Source organism: Solanum dulcamara, chromosome 12, assembly GCF_947179165.1.
Source record: "Solanum dulcamara chromosome 12, daSolDulc1.2, whole genome shotgun sequence".
Lineage (NCBI taxonomy): Eukaryota > Viridiplantae > Streptophyta > Magnoliopsida > Solanales > Solanaceae > Solanum > Solanum dulcamara.
Window position 1 is genome coordinate 58268617 of NC_077248.1, and position 8947 is coordinate 58277563.

Genomic DNA, 8947 nt, shown 5'->3' on the forward strand with positions numbered 1-8947 from the left:
GATGGCTTCTATTTTGATTCGGCTTAAGGATCCTTCTTGAGATGTATTTTACTACACATAATTTATTCATATAACTTGGCATCTACAACAAATCATGTCCTTTTAAAAATTCAAAATTAAAAGCCCTTGAATTTATAATCGTTAGCTTACGAATAATCCAAAATGCAAAAATACGGAATGTAACATTCTTCCCCCCTTTAGAACATTCGTCCTCGAATGTTAAACCCGCCTCATAAAGTCTTATAAGAAATTTGGGGGAATAGTCTTTTTTTTTTTTTTTTTTGCAACAACAAATAGTTTCATATGTCAATCAATATAATTAATCGAGAGGTTTAGATTACCTGTAGGCGTAGAAAACAAGTGAGGATACTTATCCTTCATCTCTTCCTCGGCTTCCCAGGTCATCTCTTCTCTATTGTTATTTCGCCACAATACTTTGACGGAAGCCACATCCTTAGTACGTAACCTTCTGACTTGGCGATCAAGTATAGCTATAGGGTTTTCCTCGTAAGAAAGCTCCTCCGTCACCTGGATATCATCCATGGGGAATACTTTAGAAGGATCACCAATGCATTTGCGAAGCATCGACACGTGAAAAACAGGGTGCACTGCTTCCAAATCAGATGGTAGGTCCAACTCATATGCAACCTTGCCTATTCTACGAGTAACCTGATAAGGGCCAATGTAGCGCGGGCTAAGCTTTCCTTTCTTACCGAATCTCATTACCCCCTTCATGGGTGACACCTTCAAAAACACCCAATCACTAACCTGAAACTCTAAGGGTCGACGTCGATTATCTGCATATGATTTCTGTCGACTCTGGGCTGCTAATAACCTTTCCCGAATAAGCTTGACCTTATCAACAGCTTGTTGAATCATATCAGGTCCGATTAACTTAACCTTACCAACATCAAACCAACCAATAGGTGACCTGCACTTCCTGCCATATAAAGCCTCATACGGTGCCATCTGAATGCTAGAATGGTAGCTGTTATTATAGGCAAACTCAATAAGTGGCAGATGGTCATCCCAACTACCTCTAAAGTCAATAATACAGGCCCGTAACATATCTTCTAGCGTCTGAATAGTGCGTTCAGCCTGCCCATCAGTCTGAGGGTGAAATGCTGTACTAAGATTTATTTGTGTTCCCAATCCCTTCTGAAATGATCTCCAGAAGCTAGCTGTAAACTGAGCCCCTCTGTCTGAGATAATAGATATGGGAATCCCATGAAGTCTTACTATCTCTTTGATATATAACCTTGCATAGTCCTCTATTGAATATGTAGTTCTAACTGAAAGAAAGTGGGTTGATTTTGTCAGCCTATCTACAATCACCCATATGGAATCATACTTCTGTGGAGTGCTAGGTAAGCCTGTAAAAAAAAATCACATTAATTGCTTCTCAATATTTTCTCAAGTGTTCTCTTAGTTAATTATGCCGTTCATAGACCTCCTCCGTTTGTCGACTCGCTTTAGTTCATTATAACGCACTCCAAGTTCTACTAGTAAATCGAAATTTCACCAGGGTAATATTTTGGTACTCCAATATTCTTTCTTTACCCTACTATGACAATCCGTATTCTGGAATCCTCGGCATCATGTGTAACTTTCTGACTTTGACTTGAAGGTCTTTAACTATCATTTGTTTTTACCTCTTGATCTTGATCTTTTGGGTTGGTTATCAATTAGTGTTAAGGTTCCTTCATCTTATAACCTTACCGTCATCCAGTAACCAGTAACCCGCCTATTCTGATTGTCTCGGTTAAGTCATTTCATAATTTCCTTTACCCTAACTGGCAATATTTTAGGCATAATATCTTGAGTCATTTCTCTATTTTTGACTCAAACTTTTCTATTGCCTCTTTACTCTAATTTTCTCTTACTTCTCTTACCACACATACTATTGCAATCTTTATACGAATATGTGTAGGTGCTTAAATCAGCCCAGAAAATACCTAAATGTCTCCACGTTAGTCTTTATGCAGTCCCTATATTTTCTCTTACCTCTTTCAGTTGATATCAGGACTCACCTATGGCTTTTGCCCCCAATACTAATTATATCTCTATAGTTTTTCCTCAAACCATCTTATACTTTTCTTTGATTTATCCGGAATATTGCAATCGCATTGTGGTTACTAAATTCTTATTCTGCTTATCAAGTAATCACTTGATATCACCCTTAGCATACCAATATTCATAGGCTGCATAACCAATCTTGTAGAATTTGTACAGCGTGTATTCAATTCTAATCATAGTCTTTCCTTCTCTTGGCTTATTCTGCTATAAATTTCTTATTGTACTAACACTCACTTGCTGTCTATTTTGTCATACTTGCATCCCTTCCTTTACTTACTATTAAGTTTTCTCATATTCTACCATATGAGAGATTTCTCTCCTTTGCTACTTGTATATCCCAATCTTATTAGCCGATAATTACGTTGCCAACATCTCAACCTCTAATCCAGTACAACCTTGCTATTATTTATAATATCTTCGAGCTACTTGTTACTATTCTCATGTTGTATTCGTCCTTTTTATAAGCATCCATCTTTTGATGTCACACTATCCAAGATCTTTACCAATAATTCTGAGCACCGTCTCAAATATCATCTTGGTTTTATTTTTCCATTTATTGCTGACTTTCAAATTTTTCTAACTTGTTCCAGCATGGGATCTCATATGAAGTTTAGGTGTTCACCTTAACGTGTTGCAGTGTCAGTTAATTTCATCTTACAGATATATTTTTCTCATCCACTTCCCCCCTTTAGGGTGTACTCATATCATTATCTATTTATATTCTACTCTCTGTCCCCATTTCAAATTTTCAAATTCATGCGATTCTTTTCCAATACATTATCTCTGTCTTTCTTTATATCATCAATAACTTAGATTACCCATGTACGAAACATTAACACAATCACAAGGTGATGAGAATTCCCGATATATAGTACAAAATCTCGTCTGATAAATGGTACTCAAATGATATAATTAATGTAGCAATTCATTCAAAGCCACATTCCATTTATTCTAATCAGTAATTAGCTAGTGTTTATAATCGTTTTAAATTCTCTATTCGGTAGCACTTATATTCTAGTGATCAGTGTTCCAAGCTTTCTTATAACGCTATCTTTATCTCAATAGATATCACATGTTCCTCTAGTAAACTCACAATACATCCGTTATTTTTGCAAATCTACATTTCCTATCATTTAAGGATTTCACTATTTTTCGAGGTGAAGTCACATATACACAATACTCCTTTATGCCTTATACGCTTTCACCCTTGTTGTGTACCCAATACTAACTTTTAGTCTTACTCAAAATCATATCCATTAGCCACTTTTCCGCTAGACTTTACTTATTTTCATAACGATTCTCATCATACTCATATTATATTCTGTTCTTACTCAATCCCATAGTGTAACACTTTTTAACCTTATTCACGATTCTTACTAAGGGTCAATTATACTCGGTGGAGTAAGCGTACTTAACCTTTTTGTAAATTATCCCTTAGTATCAAAACCCCTTTCGAATCATCCTAGCATTTCATGAACAACACATGAAATACATGATCCTGAATATTCCACAAGTTTATGTTTTCCATTCACCAGTTCCATCTCTAATTAATTGGTTAAGGACTAATAAAATATTATCATAAGGCATTCTTCAACCACCACCAAAAGGAAGCTAGAATCCAACGAGCACCACCGGACCTCTTAGTGCTTGATGCACCTGGTTTACCTCCAAGGTTATTCTTAAATTTTGAATGAATTATTTAATTCACAAACTAATGGTTGAGTGCCTTGTACTTCTCAATGGAAGTAAAACTTAATTATGAGACGTATTTTTTTTTTCCTTCAACAAAAGCTTCTTTTAAGGAAAACATGCGATTGGAAGTTATCTTGGTTCGTTTAAATCAATTCTAAATAGGCTTTTTCCGAAATAAAATTTCCCAAATAAAAATGGTGTCCCTTAATGATGACATTGGGGTATTTCTTAACTCTTTACTACAACACAATAAATTTACCTCATGGTTATCAACCTTCAAAATATATTATGAACTTATGTCCCACTTTCTCTTCTTTTTTTTTTTCTGAAAAAAAAAAATAGGCAGAGTTTCCTCTGTATTTCTTACTATCTCAAAATCTGCACGCAGAAAATACCAACAATGCCTCACAGGTTCAACATATATATATTCATATCATATCGCAGCCACACAGGGCACCCAATATCAACAACAGTATGAAAATGATGGACTTACCTCTTATGTCCGACTCGAACTGCACCTGTTACACTTTCATGTCTACTTTTTCTTTCAATTTTCAACTTTACATTTCAATCATACTTCAATATGCTTACCTTATCCACCATACCTCTTTCGCATCATTACTTACCCGTATATTGTGTAGCTTCCAATATCATCAATCGTTTTCTTCTATCGATGTCGTTCTTCAGCTGAAATCAAAAGATAGAAAAAAAAGAATTTCATGTCCTACGGCTGGGCTCTATCGCACGATCTTAGATATGAAAGAAAGGCAACGTCCTAAATGTCTTGTAGCCTCCTATTTATAGATGTGGTGCACAACACACCGATAAACAAGACTCTACTAGACACGGTCTGTAGACACTCCGAGGATGAACTGCTCTGATACCACTTTTGTCACGACCTAGCCCCGTGACTAGTGTCCAAATTGGACCCTCGTATACACACATATTATCTATAGTCAATCGGCAATTAAGCATGATAAAGGATTTATATGGGTAGCACGTTGTCTCAAACTGTTACTTATATATATACTAAAATCACCTATTTCTTGGGGAGTCTTAATTGTCAAAAATAAGATAACATAATATGTAAGCCGACAAGGCTTCCATTCTGAATGTAAACGTCCAAAAACATAAGTCATACTAGTACACTGGACAACATCTATATACAACCCACTCATATGTCTACAGACCTCTAAGAGAATTAACAATAGCATATGACGGGACAGGGCCCCGTCGTACCCCTAAATACACAAATATATACATTATAAGGATTAGTACCCAAAGTTTGGGCTCCGAGACAATGGAGCACTTCAAACTCGTTGAGTAGAATCCTAAGTTGGCGGCTCTCCAAAATGAGTATTTGTACCTGCAGGCATGAAATGCAGCCCCCCGAACAAAAGGGGGTCAGTACGAACTATGTACTGAGTATATAAAGCATAAAATACCGTAAAGGAGATCACATCTGAAATAAAGATTCAGGAGTCAAGTATCATAATCAATAAATCACTGTACCTGTGTCTTATAAAATGAAGACATGCATATCATCATATATCGTACCTAGCCCGTTATGGGACTCGGTGTCACAATTATATCACTATATCGTCATATGTATATATATACCATACCCGGCCCTCTAGCAAGGGACTCGGTGAATAGAGTAGTGTACACTGATACCGTACCCGGCCCATTATGGGACTCGGTGCCATAATCATATCGTCATATCATCATAATATCATATTATCATATCACGTACCCGGCCCTCTAGTAAGGGACTCGGTGAATAATGTAGTGGAATCCATACATGATAACATACCCGGCCTATCGTAGGACTCGGTGAATAATACCATAATAATATGCACGAATAAGGTATCATTAGCAACCTTGTGAAATTTGATCATTATCGGAGACTTAATAGAATAAGCAAAATAGTCCATCATTTGAAACCCAAGACAATAGTCATTATGAATCACACCAATTATGAATTATACTAAAATATGAATTATACCACAACATGAGTTATACCAACTAGGATGGCTGGAATCATACACATGAGTCAAGACATAACAATATAAATTTTGAAAAATCAAGAACGGTAGCCATCCGAGTATATCTACGAATAAGAGTTTCTTTGGAATTTAAGCATACGTCATTCGTTCGTTTCATATGGATCATGCCAAAAGAAGAAAATGTTAACTTTACATACCTTTAGCGTTTATACGTATACGTTGTCCAATATTGTCTCAACCTATATTAAAACGTTAAGCACTATGATTAAGCTATGGACAAGAATAAAACGTAGTCTATCGTTAGTAGGTTATTTCTAAAAAAAATTGGACAGCACCTCCCCTATACCACTCACTTTTCCCACTTTTAAACCAGCCATATAATCATCAACCAATATCAACAATCCAAAATATTGACACAAAATAAGATTTATTATTCATGTTACCAAAGCAGTAAATTCGGAAAGTCAAGTACCTCACGTTGTATCTAAAATTTGAAAATGAAAACGGCAAAACTGGACTTTATAACCTTCATGAAACATTTAGATCTATGTCTTAAGTTTCCAATGCAAAAGAAATTAACTCAAAATTCATTTTCTACAAAGAGATATCATCAAAATACGAACAGCTATACATGAAGGAATTTTCAATCCAGAATCTGGACAGAATTTGTCTTAAGATTCATGCTCAGTTTTCGACATCATAACAGCAGATATAGACTAAGACATAAACATAAGAGTTGTAGGTACGTGTATTAGCTTTCCAAAACATGTTTAATATCTAAATTCGAAGGTCTACACAATGAGATATTCCAGAATTACTACCAGCTACTCAATTCCAAAAACGGGTTTGAACATTCAAAATCTTCATACACCTTTTTCCTCCAAATTCAAGAACAACAACTCATCAACAACATCAAAACAATATCAACCATTATTATACATCATCACTAACCTAATTTCATCCATTTAATCTACCTAAAACAACCCTTTAACCCATAAATCTCAACAAATCACCAAACTAGTTTATAACACTATTTTCTCCGTTCTAATCCGTTAAAACTCTAACTAAACTTGTTAACAATGAAAAGGAGACTTTAATATTACCTTGAATTTGCAGCACCACATAAAATCTTCTCCTTATTGGTTGATTTCTAGCTCAAATTGAAGCCAACACGACGTACAACAATTTTCTCTTCATGAGCTTCGGATTTCGGGACTTAATTTTGGTCGGATTTGGGATTTTTCTCAAGAACTCCCTTTCTCTCTCTCTTTGGAAATTTCCAGAATTATGTTGATCTTTGTATGAAGGAATAGTTACAAAAAAATCAGATTTAATTTTGTGGGTATTGGGCCTGACCCGAATTAGAATTGGGTTGGGCCGAATTCACTATTTAGTTTGGCCTGTCAGATTTAAAACGTCTATATCTTATTACTCCGATATCACATTTCGTCCCACGACCTATGGTTGGAAAGATATTTCAATTATCTACAACTTTCATGTTGAGAGTTTTCCCAAATTCTCAAATTATAAAGAGGTTATGGCCTCCCGAAGTCAGCTTACCCGAAACGTAACTTTAAGAAAAACATATTTGATGGCTTCTATTTTGATTCGGCTTAAGGATCCTTCTTGAGATGTATTTTACTACACATAATTTATTCATATAACTTGGCATCTACAACAAATCATGTCCTTTTAAAAATTCAAAATTAAAAGCCCTTGAATTTATAATCGTTAGCTTACGAATAATCCAAAATGCAAAAATACGGAATGTAACAATGATGAAATCAGCTCACTTCTTGATGGTTAAGACTACCGACACCGCAGAAGATTATTTAAATTTGTACATACATGAGATTGTCAGATTGCATGGGGTCCCTTTGTCTATCATTTCAGACAGAGGAGCCCAATTTACTTCCCAATTTTGGAAATCCTTTCAGAAGGAATTAGGTTCGAAGGTGAACTTGAGTATGGCCTTTCATCCCCAAAAAGATGGCCAAACAAAGCGCACCATTCAGACATTAGAAGATATGTTGAGGGCGTGTGTGCTTGACTTCAAAGGGAATTGGGACGATCACTTACCTCTCATAGAGTTTGCGTACAACAATAGCTATCATGCAAGCATCCAAATGGCTCCTTATGAAGCTTTGTATATGAGGATGTGTAGATCGCCAATTGGATGGTTTGAAGTTGGCAAAGTTGAGTTGATTGGGCCTGACTTTGTTCACCAAGCCATGGAGAAGGTGAGGGTCATTCAAGACAGGCTAAAGACAGCCCAAAGTCACCAAAAATCTTACACCGACGTGAGGAGGAGAGATTTAGAGTTTGAGATGGGTGATTAGGTATACTTGAAGGTGTCTCCCATGAAGGGTGTCATGAGGTTTGGAAGGAAGGGGAAACTCAGTCCTTGATATATTGGCCCTTACCAGATTTTGAGGCGGATTGGGAGTGTTGCCTATGAGTTGGAGTTACCCTTAGAGCTATCCTCTATTCATCCGGTGTTCCACATTTCAATGTTGAAAAAGTGTTTGGGCGATCCCTTGTTGGTAGTCCCCATTGATATCATTGGAATTAAGTATAGCTTGTCTTATAAGGAGGTTTCGGTCTAAATTATTGATCGTCAAATTCACAAACTGAGGAACAAAGAGATCGCCTCAATCAAAGTCCCGTGGAGGAACCAAATTGTTGAGAAAGACACATGGGAAGCGGAGGAAGACATGAAATCTAAATATCCACATCTATTCGTTCCTACCGAGGAGAATGTTGAAGGTAATGTCCATTTCCATGAATTGAATTCGTTTGTGCATTTTGAATTTTGATTGATAATTGTTTGAGAATTTAATTCATTGAATGGCTGAGATTTTAACTGTGATTTGTACCCCGAGTCCATTCTTGGTTGCTCATCATTCGAGGATGAATGATCCCAAGGGGGGAGATAATGTAACACCCCTCAAAATATTTCCCTAGGATTCGGGCCTTTCTTGTACATGTGTAGGGTCAAATTGTGTTTATTTCGAAGTATGTTCATGAGTTAAGGCGATTCCCTGAGTGATTGAAGAGTATTGGAGGTGATGTGGGGTCACAAAGGACCCCTAGGACCAAGCTAAGTCTAAAAAGATCCGTCGTGGCTAAGTTTTAGGATGAATTCGTATAAGGGATTGACTTCTAACGACCCT

General features: G+C 36.4%; 1 long non-coding RNA gene across 1 annotated transcript; it reads right to left on the minus strand.

Moving 5' to 3' along the window:
* Positions 1 to 3832: 3832 nt before the first annotated feature.
* LOC129876779 (uncharacterized) lies at positions 3833 to 7357 on the minus strand. Its single transcript, XR_008763415.1, has 3 exons — positions 6878 to 7357; positions 5972 to 6013; positions 3833 to 5134 (listed from the first exon to the last, which is right to left on the minus strand). It is a non-coding gene; the product is annotated as an uncharacterized LOC129876779 (long non-coding RNA).
* Between the last annotated feature and the right edge of the window lie 1590 nt (positions 7358 to 8947).